Genomic DNA, 16,173 nt, shown 5'->3' with positions numbered 1-16,173 from the left:
ACATCCAAATCAATATATGGAAAATGTAATCCTACAAGCTGTCAGAATCACAAATAGAGAGGATGAATTTTAAAGACAGGAAAGCAAGCATACTCAATGTGAGAAAGGTTACTGCTGAAAAGACTAATCTGACTTTTTAGAAGAACATGGAGAAGATATAACATGTTGACCTTAGAGTGTGTCACCAATTGTTCTTTAGAAAAAATGTAGCAAGTCCTAACATTCTCTATGCTTTCCAGCAACAAAACACAACTCAAAACATCTAGCTTGTCATCTCTGCAACTTTGCCCTTTACATATACTGTTCCTAGGTGAATATGCGCATTGCTACATATTTCCTTGCTTTGACTAAGAAGACAACAGCAAATTCAGGTTCCCTTAGCAGTTCTTTCTCGACTTTTTTTTTTCTTTTTAAACACAATAGGACTCCACCTTCTTCTATGCTACAGAAGCAAGTTTTGCACCTGCAAAAATCAAATAACAGTAGATCTGCTTTCTGATGAGTATCCAGTTTGAACACGCACAAACAAAATACATGTACATCTACTTTATCATTAACAGGTGCATCCAAAAGTTACTCTTAAGTTTATCTGGAATTACAGCTAGTCTTCAAATAGTAAGTCTATTAAAGAAGAGAAAGAACTACAATAAAGATCATTCCAGACAGCTTGGTGTTCTAGCTGTGTTGTCTTTATTTAACAGGCCCCATATCTATTTTTCAGCTTATATAACATACTGAGAAACCACACACAGAATAAGGAAAAACATGTGTTTACCTTTACAGCTAGTCTGGAAACTACCAGTATAACTTTATAAATATAAATCATTTCTGCCCAAAGAGGGTTGTTAAACTGCAGTCTTTTTATTCTAGAAAGAATCTGAGTGACTTGCAATTTAGTTCTAGGTTGCCTAAGCACAGTATATAATGTTAATTAAAAGAGTAGATATTATTAGACAACAGTGCAGGAAATCTGGCCAGATTCCAGGGAAAGGGGGAGAAGATGATAGAGCTGCTTATTTTGCATGAGTTACTCTGAATAAAATATCTAGCTTAATCCTGCTGACTGTTTCAGTCAGACTGAATAATAATCCAAACTAATAATCCAAACTTTATATGAACTATGCAAACCACTTGAATTTGCACAATGTCCTAAAGATCATGAGGGAAGAGCTAATTTGCTATTTCAGTGTTAACATCTAATTTCCATTAATGGAACGCAGTTGAAAGAAGTTTCAGATTTCTGTAGTAAAGATACAGTAACTAATCAAGAAATGCCATTCTATTTTTCATCACTCATGAATATCCTCTGCTCACACCTGCAATGAAGCCTCTACCTATACAAGTCAAGGGAAGACAATTAAAGCTTGCAAAAAAAAAAAAAAAAAAAAAAAAAAAAAAAAAAAAGAATTAAAGACAATTAAAGTTCTCCAGGTGAGAAAAATGCAAAAGAAAAAAAAATAATCTCATCTTTTGTTCTTTTCTTTCACATTTCTGTTCTTTCCTGACTGACAGGTCAGGATATTCTCCAGTTGCAGTAACAGACGTTCAACATCAGGGAGTGATGTTTCTTGCAGGTCTTCAGCGAGCTGAGTTTTGTGAGGGTTACCTCACAAAACATAGGTCACCCTGTTTCTCCAAACAGGTCACTAAACTATCCAGGAGTAGAATGCCCAAGCCCATCCTTTTACCACAACATTTTACTACAGTCAGAGGTGAGAGTTCTGGTGAGCAGGAGACAATGGAGAAAGAAACCTGTGCCCTATCAAATAAATGAGAGAAACAGCTTTAGTTCAGTAGCTGGACTGTTGCTTCAACAATGATTTTTCCTGGTAATTAATTGGCTGCTATAACTGGTAAGGGACCCATGGATATATACGACTTCAAACTGTTATAACTGTCATCAAAAGAAAACCTTCCCACATGCAAGATCCCCTAAAGAGTGTGGTGTTAGCTGGTTAATGCAGTCCCTCTAAAACTTACAAAAAAAAAAAAAAAACAAAAAAAAAGTTAAAAGGAAAAAAAAAGAAGCAACTTTGAAATTCTTTAGCTGACACCAGAGGATGTGCCAAAGACCACAGCAGGTCCAAATGAGCATGCAGGGAATCTTATACCCTGCCAGCAATGCAGAACAGAAACACCTCAAGACAAAGACCTCTAAAGCAGCAAAGCTAACATGGCTTGAAGCTACTCTTCTGAAAGGCAGCACTTCTCTGTGTCTCTCCATATTGACAGTTATTACAGTACAGATATAAATATCTGCAGAGAAGAATGATGGAGAATCATTAACTAGAACTACACAATAATAGTATCTTGTTTATTTAAAAAAAAAAAAAAAAAAAAAAAAAAAAGGTCCAAAGGTCCTGCACATGGCTTTGGGCAGTCCCAAGCACAAATACAGACTGGGCACAGAATAGCTGGAAAGCACCTCTGAACAGAAGTACTTGGATGTGTTAGTTGATGAGAAGCTCAACAACAGCTGGCAATGATCAAGCAGCTTGCAGCAATCAGCTTGCAGCCCAGAAAGCTGACTGTATTATAGGGTTCCTTAAAAGAAGAGTAGCTACCAAGTTGAGGGAGGTAATTCTCACCCTCTAACTCCACACTCGTGAGATCCCACCTGAAGTACTGCTTTCAGTGCTTGGGCCCCCAGCATAAGAAAGACATGTACCTCTTTACTATAAGGGTAGTGAGGTACTGGAACAAGTTGCCCAGAGAAGCTGTGGATGCCCCATTCCTAGAAGTGTTCGAGGTCTAGTGGAAGGTGCCCCTGTCCATGGCAGGGGGATTGGAACTACATGATCTTTAGGGTCCCTTCCAGCCAAAACCTTCTATGATTCTATGTCTATCACTCTTCTAAGCTACTTCAATAACTCTCTGTAATCTACTATTGAAGCTCTTTTGACGCTTTAGCAGATTTATCCTTGTAATATTCTTGCAGGTTAAAGAAATGCCATTAGCCCTCTTGATACAAAGAAAGCATACATAAAACAGCTAGGTCAATATCGAATAAGGAGGCTGTGTTGAAACCGGGAATAAAACAGATTTCCTAAGCCAAAGCACAGTATCTTAACCCCTCACTAGCTGGCAAATACAAAAGCATTTTCTTGTGTTTATTAGAGATACAACACTGAAACCAGCCCAAGCAGGGTATTTCATAGCTACTAGAAATGAACAGAATTTGCCAGATTCATTTGGAGCAAAAATATGGCTTTGTAATCAGGTATTATAACGACTAAAAAAAAAATTATCAGAGGAAAAAGATGATTTTTTTTTAATAAAAGTTAAAGCAACTTATGTGTTTTGGACAATAATTCTGGCAATGTTTAAAATTCACTTGCTCTCAAAGTTAAATTTATTAGAGAAAAGAATCAAGTTCTAGTAGACATCTCTCACTTAAAAAGTCTGGAAGAATAGTTGGGAGAGAATATCATTGTATTCGAAAAGCATCATTATGTGCTTGCCTTATTCATATGCTTCTGCTCAAGGCATTCCCTACTGTCTGTTTTTGAAGGACTTGAATTAGAGTCATCTTAAGTGCGACCAAGTACAAAATTGTCGGTATAAGCCATTTACCAGGCTCTTACCATTGCTTATTTCTGCTTTGGAAAAGACAATGAATGTCAGGGCCACTCAATCATATGTTAAGTTTGACTAGTTTTGGAAGAGCTTGGGGACTAAGTTATTGGAGAGCTCATTAGAATGACACACTGGAGTGCAAAGGTTATGAAAAAACACACCCAAACTTGCTGACTGTTGCTTTCATGAGAGATTTCTTGTGAAAAGGTCGCTGAAGAGCCTGACTTCTCTCCTGCTCCAAATTACCATACAATTGTGCTGTGCCATGCTTGAATTACAGGCAGTGTGCTTAATTCATTTTTAATATGCCTCCTTATATACTGGGAAAAAAAGTCAACAACCCTTACAGAAACACGGATAGGCCAGTATCTCAAACACACTAATTACACCAGTTTACACTGGTATAAAACAGGAGGAACATAGTGCCGGATGCAGCCTTAGGTTAACTCTTTGTTTTACACAAATCATTACAGCTCAACTATTTCTTGGGAGGCAGGTAATCTAGCCCTCTGAAGCTCAAGTATCACATTCTTTAACTTACACCTTTTATTCAATTTTACAGCAACAGTAATGAGTTGATAAATAGGTGCTCAAGTTACATCGGTCCATATGTTTGTTTAAAAAACAGAAGTTAAAAATTAGAAAAAAAAAAATCCAATGATTCTGCATTGTGCTTACCTGACTTCCATGTGGTCTAAGATTGTAACTTAGGCTATCCTCATAGCAAAGGCACGGGTTGTTCTGTTGCTTTCCAGATTTTTCTGCCCACTATTGGATCTATGATGAATCAACACATTTGCAAAGTTCAGTCATGAAACAGGAAACAATTTTCACCAACTCGGTGGTCACTGTTTAAAGTTAAACTTCCATGACCCAACTATGCCTCATTGTCAAAGCGAGGAACCGGACAATTCTTTTATGTCACAGACTACAGACAATTTAACTTTAAACTTTTTGTCTGATACAGTTGTTTTGAGAGCACTAACCAATTCATTCTTGCTCATCACAGCAGTTGTACAACATGACAAAAATATTGGCTCATTCACACCAACGTGCGGTCTGAACATTTCACTGAGCTGCTATTTCTCTGCAGGGCCAACTGTTTAAGGGCCAGCTTAGACTGCATATGCAATAAAAAATCTAATGTTAATACTGAACAAATGTTTATTTCTTAGTGGTTATATGTTTCAACTTGAAAAAAAAAATCTTCAATTTTAATGCTGAAAGACACCAAAATTACCAAAAACAAATACCGAAGCTAAGTCAGAACAGATAACTTTTCCAGTTTATATAGGTTTGTCTTTTTCCAAGCTATTGCCCTTTCTATCGTTACTTTTTTATCGAAAATTAACTGATAATTTTAACATTAGTCTTTTTTAAATTTACTGACAGTTACCTTAATATTCCATCCTACACACTGTGCAATCTGTTATTGGTCAGGAAAAGAGTAGTCTATTTTGAAGAGAATTGCCTATTGGTTAGATGATACTTCCCTACATCAACAACCCATGATCATAGTATACTGAAAAAAAACCAAACTGGAATCTAGAAAGAAGTTTCACAACCATTTTATTAAACAAGGAAACCTATAAGTTGCAACTTTGAACAATAAACATACATTTAGGAAGTTCTGCTTCTGCAAATATACATAGCATTCAACTTTGACAGTTATTTTCTGCAAACAATTATTCAAAAAAAAAAAAAAAGGAAAACATGCCACCAAATGAACAAGTTGTATCACTTCAGAAAAAAAACATTTTTACAACCTTTTTCATACTGCAGTATCTGCATATATAAAGGATATAAACAAGACAAGATCTGATCTATGGATAGCTGTCATATCATATCATATCATATCATTTCATGTGCCCTACTGGAATAGCTTGAAACATTAAGCAAACTTGTCCTATAGATATGGAACTGTACCAACTACTCTCTTATGTACCTTACTGAAAATTACATTTGTATTACTTAATGCACATAGCACTTAATGAATGGAACATACTAGTCCTACACGCAGTCAAAGTGGCTGGCGGGAATCATAAAATACAAAGTTCCAAATATTCAAAGCACTTATGCAGACAGCCATTGGTCTGCAAAGCTCTCCATTAAGGTCATTAAGCACATATTTCACACTCCAAAATCATGTTCAGCATCACGTGAGTTAAAAAAAGTTCTAGGAGAGCATATTAAGATTCTTGTGTAACCAAGGTACCTGAAAATAATGGCTTTTTAGATGTTAAATCTTCAACTTTCTAAAAATACTCCATATCAAAACCTGCACCAAGCACATAAAAAAAAAGACACTAATTACTTACTTCCAGTTGGCTGAATTAATTACTCTTCCAAAAATGCATATGCTTAGGGGAAAAAAAAAAAAAAACAAAAAAAAACAAAAAAAAAGAAACAACTGTCAGCTTTCTGACAGTTTGATCTAATACCCTAATACAATATGCACCAGTGCCACATGATGAATGGAAAACTAAACCAAAATGGAAAATACATAAGAGAGAGAGAGAGAAAGAGAGAGATTGAAAAGACGAATGGTTTTCTTATTTGGACATCTCCTGCTAAAAAATGATACCAAAATCCTGCTTCCTAGAGTAAGTTGAGTTCCAGCAAGTTCTTCCCATATGCAGTATCCCTTTCCCTTGCAAAATCTGCATATTGACAGCATTGTCAAATGTAAAAACAGAACCAAAAGAATATCCTAAGAGTATTTGAAATAAATGCTTAAGTATCATCCAAGACAGAGCAGATTTTATTCTAAGCTACCAGAATAAGGATTTTAAATAAAACTGGTAAATTAAAACAGAAAGACATGGAAGTAACCACATACCTACCTTCTTTAAAGATATATCCAAACTTGAGACTGAAGAAATAATGGAAGAGGGAGTAAAAACCTTATCTCTAAGTTATGAGCAAGCGGAAGTGTGATTCCTCCAGACCTAGAAAGCATCTGCAGTTTGTTAATTTGCCATTGAAGAATTCCGCTCTGAGAGGGATATGAAAGGCTAAGCTGTATACATTCCATAAAAACAGACATCTATCTCCTGATACAAAATTAGGCTTGTCTTTCCACATAGATATGCATATTTGCTACATTTGGTTTGAGCCTTATTCCTTGGTGTCTGCCTCCATATGCTATTTAGCAGGTACTTATTCCATTGCTTTCAGATATCCCCCCTCCTCCCTGAGGGTTGAGTTTGTTTTCCTCAGAACACTTCATGATCTTCCATGGTTTGCATTCTACCTCCCATATTTCTTTTGCTTTTAACTTAGTTTGGCAGGTCACACACATCATATACTGAACCAACTAATAGTACAGCTGTGCATTTGTGCTAGCCCATAGCTAGACCTTTCTCTATACATCAATACATGTCTCACTGGTGTCACACTATTGCCCTGGAACCTGGAGAGCTACAAAGCTCCTTCTGGTGACTCTTGAAGTCTTGACCTAACAGCATTTTATAAGACCTGGAGATAACAATATGTTTTAAGGTTGGCAGAAAAAACACGCTGCCCTGCTTTTGGTATTTCCTACCCACGTAGGCTGACAAAACAATGAGACTAATCTCATATAACTGCAGATGCCTACCTCTTGGCTAGTTTTTGAGGTTCCCTTTGTAATCACCAGAAAGAATTGGATATATGTAAGCTATAATTCACTGAATGACACTTTTAGACATCAGACATATTTTGGATGTCTTACTTAAAGTAAAAATAAATTACATTCTGTAAGTGCCCATCTTTCTTCATCAGCCAGAAAGTGAGTCTACGCAACAAGCTGAGAATCCAGTATCTAAGTGTCTACACTTATGGAAATCCCTACATAACTCCTCTGTTTATGGAGAACATAATCATTTAGGTTGGAAAGGACTTCTAAGATCTTCAAGTCCAACTGCTAACTTAGCACTGCCAGAATATATAATTAGGAAGTGACAATATTAACAGTGATCTGTAGCTTGATCTCAGTAATCTCTATCATAAGTCATGAAGAAAGTGGTTCAATGGTTGCATCTGCCTTCTAAGCATCTCTTTCACATTATTCTGAAGGTATAAGTCTCTGGTCAATGCTGAGGACAAGATATTGGCTGCTGTGGAACTCGCATGTTATCCAGCCTGCTGACTCCAGCATTAAATCCGAACAGATGTAATGAGGAGAGAAAAAAAATAAATAAACAGTTTGTTTTAGGATACTTTCCAAGGAGAAAAAGTAAGATAAATAAGTCTCAGAAAGGCTGATTCAGTCTCAATGGATCTCATTTGGAATTTATCACTTATTCCAACATTAACACTATGCAAATTTCTACAAGAGCTGAACGTGTGTTTGATTCATTAGCACACAGTTTTGCGTTCACCTTCTGTGGGCGGGGTTGGGCTGAGTATGCAGAAATCAAACACTTGCAGACTGCCAATTAGAAGGATTTATTGCATGCCTTTCAGGAAGAATGTACACATAGCTATTCCCAGGAAAATGTTCTGAAAGTGTATATTCCTTTTAAACACAGATGCCAATGGGTGGTAACAGGCTGCTGAGGCTATCTATTTGTTAGTACACAATAGATGATTAAAAAGCTGTTTATTGATTTCTTGGTGAAAATCTGTGACTGCTTTCATTGCTACCAGTATCACAGGCTAACAGCAAGTTATCGGCTGTTGTGGTTTAGCCCCAGCAGGCAGCCAAGTACCACACAGCCACTTTCTCTCCCCAGGTGAGATGGGGGAGAGAATCAGAAAGGTAAAAGCACAGGAATTCATGGGTTGAGATAAAGACAGTTTGCTAGGTAAAGCAAAAGCCACACATGGAAGCAAAGCAAACCAATGAATTAATTCAGTCGCTACTGCCCATTGGTGGGTTTTCAGCCACTTCTGGGAAAGCAGGGCTCATCACATACAATGGTTTCTTGGTAAGACAAATGCCATCGATCCAAATGTCCCCCAATTTTTCTTTCTTTACCCCAGCTTTTATTGCTGAGTATGATGCCACATGGTATAGGACATCCCTTGGTCAGTCTGGGTCAGCAGTCCTGGCTGAGTCCTCCCCCAGTTCCTTGTGCACCCAAAAAATACAAAATACAGCATTGTGTGAGCCTCTACCAAGAAAATTAACTCTGCCCCATCCAAAACCATCACATCAGCATTTGGGTAAAAGATTTCCCCCTTTGAACTATGGAAGAAGATAGTTCCAGTTAGGTTTACCTGGAAATCAGTTCTATCTCACGAGGAAGCTTTACTTCAACATTTACTTTCATCAGATTACAACCTTTTTTTTTAATTAAAAAAAAAAAAAAAAAAAAAAAGACAAAGATGCACTAAGAAACCTCCAGAAAAACCAAGAGCTTAGCTATGTGCTTGCTTACTTCAACTATATACAGCCAGAATCACATCTCTCCTCAAAGCAGGCAAGTGGACGCAATTCTCGCGGCTTATACACTCACTCTCATGTTTGATAAGTTCTACCTTGTGCTTCAGAAATCCTAACAAAAACATCATAGAATTCAGTTTGGGGTAGCAAAATATCTTCAAACCAACAAAACAATCATTTTCAGCTTATTTCTTTGCTTTACTTGTGTGAGTTTGCAGTATTTTTTAAACTTGATTTGTGGTACCAGGCATTCAAAGCTTCAATCCAAATATAATTTTTATCCGATGGGAACAACCAGAAAAAAAAAAAAAAAAAAAAAAAAGGAAAGAAAGAGACAAAGGTGAGATGAGACCTAAGGAAGACATGAGATATGAAAACAAAGAAATGGGTACACAGACTGAGAAATACAATACCATTGGGAAAAGAAAACAAAGCAAATGTGTGCTATGGGAGGCAATTGAAGAACACAGACCACTTCAGAGAGGCCTGTTCGTCATGGAGTTTTTTCAATGGACTGAACACTGCCTAAGCTATAACAACAATTATCCTGTCCTTGTTTCGGGTGTTACTGAAATCTGAAGACACATTTCTCCTTTCTTCCACATATACAGTAATGATCTGAAATTATAGCTCTTTAAAATACATTCAAAAAATAACATTGACATCTATTGTTTTCATTTTCAGCACATTTCTAGCAGCTTTGAAAACATCACTGCATTTCATAAGCAGCCTCTAATTATTTTAGTCCTAGAAATGGTGGTCACATCAGCTTACAATGTAGTTTCTGAAATTTAAGAAAAGCTATAGACAGAAGATGCAAACTAAGGGAGTTTACAATGGAAATATTAGAGATGAAAATCTTAATCAAAATGCTCCATTGTAAGCCACTGAACATTAAAACATTTCAAGAGGTGTCAAATTGCCATAAAAATACATGAATTATATACCCAGTTCCTCAAACTTTTGTCTCCGGCTTTCTCTGTTTTATTACTACTTTCTTATAACATCTAATTGCTTACTGAAAAATAAGTTGGAAATAAAAGCAATGTGATTCAGACCGACCCAAAACAGCATAATTTCAGGGCCTGAAGTGAAAACAGTAAATAAGAAATATGATAAACCAGAAATGTAACTCATCACATTGCTCACAAGGAAGATGATTTTTCCTAAGCTTTTGTTTTAGTCTACTCATCTGCCATCAGGTTCTTCTGCACACTGTAATTTCCTCTTCAATATTCTGTCATTAAACACCCCTGACAATGTTCTAGTAACACCTATGTAGTCTGTGCTCTCAGTAACCTCAGCTTCACTCCACATCCTTAGCAGAAAAATAAACTCAGTTTGCTGTGGTTTAGCTAGAGATCTTGTGTTTTGACTGGTGCATCAACCATTCCCACTGGTCAAACTAAGCAAGAATCACTAGGACAAGAATCTAGATTTTAATTTCTTCTCTCAGTAGTTTTCCCTTGCCTGTCTAGCACTGAACTTACTTTTAGTCCTCTGCTGTATTTTATTGAAATTAGTCAAAAATCTGAAAGTTAGAGGGGCCATGGGAGCCATCAGTTTGGTTATAAAAGGCTGTTTAGTTATAAAAGGCTTCTTTCCCTGAGAAGCCAGGCTTCCCCATTCCTTTCAAGCTTCAGAAATACATAAAACAATTTTAACTAGTCCATCACATTTAGCTTGTAGATTTTTCCAGAGAAAGGAAATATGGTTCATTAACAGAGATAAGTTACTCTTAGCTTGAATCAGTAAATGCTACCACAGGAATAGCTGTGATGGCTTTTTCAAACAGTGAAAGACCTTCTCTTACACTGAGGAATAATTCAGGATGATACGCGATTCAGGCTTCTGGAGTCCTTCATGTCACAAGGGAGACTAAGGAACAAGCATGTCTATAGGATATTTGCACACCAAAACAAAATATCATTAAACTGGGCCACTGCTGCTGACTGTATTACCAGATTTCACGTTTATCTGTACTTCCAACACGTCACTTGCAATCCTCATTTCCAATGTATTGCTGGCTGATGAGGGTGCTGTTCCCTCCAGTTTACTCCCATGCAGCTGGGGAAGGATTCCCCCTGGAGCTCTACCATGTCTTTGTGCAGGACACCTTCATACTGGCATAGTTTCTAGACTTAATATCTTATGGACAGATAATCCCTTCCATGCTTTTCACGGCTCTATAATTAGAGGATACTGAAGATATGAATGATGAGTTAAAAAAAGGTAAATTGTTAACTATGAAGAAAAGCAAAATGTGAGGAAACTTGTACTTTAAGATGAAACATAAGAGATCCCAGTAAGAACATCTGAAGTTAGAGAGAAAAAGCACTGACAATCTATCAGATGGAGGCTGTCCCCTTTTTCTCCCTCTCAACCTTTTTTTATTCAACTTTTTCAGTTTATCTACAGCACTAAAATCTGTTACTCCCAGGCTCTTGTTCAGAGATCTCATTAATTGAAACAAGGAAGGTAACAATGAAGAAAGCACATAGACTTTGATTCATATATTTTTAAAGCTATAAGAGATTGTTCAGTCTGTTTATTTTGATGTCTCATAACAGAATTCACCTGAAACTCACATAGCAATTGCAAGAGAACACTCCTGCCACACATACACACTCGGGTAAAGACTCAAATCAGTTATCCAGAATATTAAAAGTAATTCAAGTAGCTGGAAAGCACAAAAAAAGTCAGAGTAGAATTGCCAGAAAATCCTGCCAGTTTTCTTTTGTGCCTCAGGCACCTACAGCCCAGAGCTAGAGGAAGGACGTTTTTTCAGTCAAAATGGCCTTATTACCTACAGATATGAATGTGTGTCACACTCATCTTCAAGGAGCTCTGCCTGTTCACTGTGAACGTTAATTTAACTAACACAACGCCAGATGAAGACAAAACTTGGAAAGGTTGCCCTACTCCGGTTTCTGACACTTCCTTATTTCTTTTTCTTCTAATTCCAGCTTTCATGTGAATACCTCCACACGTAAGTCTAAGATATTTTTTGCTTGCTTTCATTAGGGAGAGGAAAATAGTCCCATGTTCATAAAGAAATAATATCAGAAAAAAATGAAGTAAATCTCTACGTGTATGTCAAACAAATATGGACACTATCTCTTAGGCACATTAATAATGAAAATTATAATAGTAACAACACTAATGGTTGCATTCAAGGTAGAAAAAGATAACATTGTTCATACAGACCTTTTTCTAAGTGTTTATTATTTCAGTAGGCCAAATGTGTGAGAGCAGAAACACAGGCACACAAGGATGGAAGAACTTGCTTATGAGAACATGAGGAAAAAACAGACACCAAGCTCAAGTGTTGAAATCCCTCAGCTACCAGAAGCCCTGACTCTGACATAGTCTATATCATATCCTTCCTTGTCCATGAGATTCCTAGAGAACTCTACTTCTCCCAAAAAGAATTTAAATTAAGTTTAGACATATTTTTACATCTCAAAAGGAAGGTAGGTCAATTCCATACTTACACATCCTTCTGGGATATTACTAGGTAATGCTCCTTATACCACAGCTGAATTTGGTCTGGACGCCTAACTTACAAAGGAGAGGTTTTTATGTTTGTTTGTTTGTTTGTTTTAAATCTTCTTCTGTCCCTTTGAAGGATCCACTTTTACATGGCTTGTCTTATGCAGAGAAGGAGGGAATGTTTTCTGTGAACTCTGCTAGCGAAGCTAACTTCATAAATATCAAAAAGAGGAAAGAAATGCAGATGAATGGCAGCAACAGTGAAAATGCTGGAGCAAGGAAGAGGAACAGGGTAAGAGGGAATGCTTGGGAAGATAATTTAAAATCTGTATAATAAAGCTATTTGTTATGCAGCAAAAGAAACATCTGAAAACAGAAAGCAATTTGCAAACTGTTTGGTCTCAAAGTTGTGCCATGATCAAATAAATGCCTAGAGAAGAAAAAAAAGTCAGGATTTTTTCATGCTAAGATCCTGTCCCACCTTTTCACAGAATTACATATGAGGAACTCACAGTACAACATTTTCCTGCAAGCATTTAAATGACAGTTCCGAACCAGGCTACCCTTTAGTCTAGAACTCAGACTACATTTCTCACACAAATGCAGTGCCCCTGCAGACAGAGAATTGAAAGAATGAAACAAACTAGCTCTCCCTACACTTTTCAACACATTGTTTTTGCATCTAGAGGTCTTCTCTTTCCTCACTACTTTTCTTCATCTCCTTTTCAACATTATATTACAGAACAAACCCAAGTCACCACTACAATAAGAAAGGTTCTTACTCTCAAGGCAGGCAGTCAAATGCATTGCAGTTAGGAGATAATGTATTTATTTCAGAGACAGACATCAGGATTTAGGTGGCAAGTAAGGACCCAAGTAAGATAAGCTTATTGGAAGGAGGCTGGTAGAGACGCCCCTGGAGTTGTTGCTGACCAACAGGGCACTGTCAGAACTACATAAAATTTGGTTAATCTGTGTTTAAGTGCCTTACACTGAAAACAAGTCCTCTATTCCTGGTTACAAATGTACAGCTATCAAGATGTCCCAGATATTGCTGCATCAAGGTAACTCTAGTTTCATTAGTAGTTGCCACTCCATTCACTACTGACAACTACTGCCAGCTGACAGTGATCCCATAGACCTCTTACAGACTTTAGGGTTTATTTTGTTGTGGGTTGGAAATTCTCCTGAAATTTCTTCTCACTATCATCACCCACACAAAGACTACATTTGGGTAACTGTCTGGAAGAGATCCAGATTTTTGTCACTGCATTTCTGGTACAAGGAACTCATTCAACATTACCCTGGTAGAAATGTCTAATGTGCTACAAACTGAATTTTAATGAACCTACCAAGATTTCAGAGGAATACATTTTCCTGGTGAAATAGTTTAGTGTGTATTCCTTCAGCTTCATGATGCTGCAAACCAGATTTAATAAATTACTGAACTTTAAGTACATTACTAGAACGCCCTGATGACAAAGTATCTTTAATATCCATATATGATAACCCTACAGACATAGGGTGATTGTATATGAGGGGATAAGTAACTTACAGCTGATTTTCAAAGGGACAGTAGCTTTGAGACAATTAAAGTTTTCAGGGTATTTTTAAAATGGAAAAAGGCCTTTAAACATTGTTTATTATTAAGAGCAATGAGTATTGTGTTGCTAATGTATTAAGCTAGTAGAAGTTTACCCAAATAAAGACTAGAATTAGAGGAAGAAAAAGCTGAAAAAACAGAAGTGTTTAAATTTTTATGCTAAGCTACAGGAACACATGCTTTGATATTATTTTATCAGGAGATCAGACATGTGAAATCAGTCAGATGCAAAACACCATGTCACTTCAATAGACATAATTGTTGAATTAAAGTATCTGCAGTTATATATTTATGCTATTTAAAAAATACATTCTGAAAATACTTTGAAGTAAAATAGATTCAAATTGCACCTGCTTACATGTATCGTTCTATCTCATTACAAGACATAATTCTTCTTGTCTGTATTGTTACCACAAACCATTGCTAAAAATAAATGCAAAATTCTGGCACAGTCAAAAAAACAGAGAAGCTGCTCTAACAGTTTTTTGTTGTTGTTGTTGTTTTTGTTTGTTTGTTTGTTTGTTTGTTTGTTTTTAACCAATTATCCATCACAGCAATATGCTGTGTCTAGGACCTGCTTATAGCTTTATTTTTAGAAGACAGCAAAGGGCAAAAAGTAGTATTTGAGTAATTGTACAGTGCTTTGCATAGGGAAAATTTTTTTTGGTCATTTGGTGATATTCTAATGCCCTGAGGCATGAATACAGACTAACCAATCTAGCAGGTAAAGCTAAAAATTTTATGGATGATCATAAAGTTAGCTGGCACCTTTTAAAAGTTCAGCTACACTGTTTGATTTTGACCTCCAGCATAATCTAAGTGCTTTGTGAAGAAATATTTCATTTAATTTGCTTGAAATTTACCCATGATTGGCTTCATGTGACCTCATGTCCTTTAATTATGAAAGAGTGCAAAAAGTCTGGGACTGATTGTTATTTTTTCTTTTAAATATACACTTTATATCTCCAGTGTTTAATGAAAGCCATGCTAGACTGTTTCTAATGCTAGGGAATCCTAAATTTTGCAAAATGTCAGGATGTAGTTTATTCACCATACATCAACATGATATGCTTTCCAAAATCCTGCTTGTTTACATGATTAGAATTAGACTTCGGTAACATGTGAACACTTAGTTGATTTTAAGATTTTTTTTTTTTTTTGGAAGGATTACTTAAATTAGACTCCCACGGATTTCATGAAACTGGTCTTTATATGATGAAATAAAATCAGGGTCTACAAAAATTCATTTAGAGAGAAGTACTAGTGAGTAATGAGACACTGGAAATTGAAAAAGCAGAGAGCACTCCAGTCCCAGAAGAAAGTCATGCACTGTTGTGCTTGAATACATTTACTTCAGAGTTGTTGAAATCTATGGGAAGTCAATCCCCTGAAGGTTCTTGCTGGCGTCTTACCCCCTAAGCCTAGATATGCCACCCCTAGAGAACACTAAGCACTTCCTGCAATCTTGGTAAGTCTTGGTCCCATCAAATACAAGAAAAATTAAAAAGCACTTATGGGTCTAGGGTTCATGCCCTGTGCAAGAAAGAGCAAAGCGAGTGGTTATTGTTTTCAAAGCAGGTATTTCAGACATGATGTAGGGATGACATAGTCCTATGCACTTGCCTCATGTACTGTATGAGTTTGGATATTAGCTCTAACTAGTCAAGACTTCACTGTAGTGTTGGATGTTCCTTGATTAACCTGGCTGCTTATCAAACTCAACATATAGAAAAGATTCTGGGGAGGAAAAAAAGAATCTTGTCATATACCTGTCAAAAACATAGCAAAGGTGTTCTACACTGTTAATTTTTGATGTCAACAGTTTGAATATATCCTCTATTCCTTCCAATTGTCATACTGTAATCACCTGTTCTAGCTATCTGTCCCTATCAGTGTATTCTAGCTCAAGGCACTGCAGAGAGAGAGGCATCAGAAAATTTGACATCTTAGTCACTCATTTCCTAATATCTATTTAGAAGTGTAATAAAGATGTCACATGTGCATGAAAGAAAAGGACACTCGCTCTGGAGAAGTCACATCTTAAGATTCACCCTGAGATTTAGAGTTTCATTCCAAAACCAGTTAACTTGATAAAGAGGAATCTGAATCAGACACGTTTTTGTGGCCTGGTGGT

This window comes from Anas platyrhynchos, chromosome 7 (assembly GCF_047663525.1).
Source record: "Anas platyrhynchos isolate ZD024472 breed Pekin duck chromosome 7, IASCAAS_PekinDuck_T2T, whole genome shotgun sequence".
Lineage (NCBI taxonomy): Eukaryota > Metazoa > Chordata > Aves > Anseriformes > Anatidae > Anas > Anas platyrhynchos.
The sequence above is the reverse complement of the archived record's forward strand: the minus strand, read 5'-3'. Positions refer to the sequence as shown.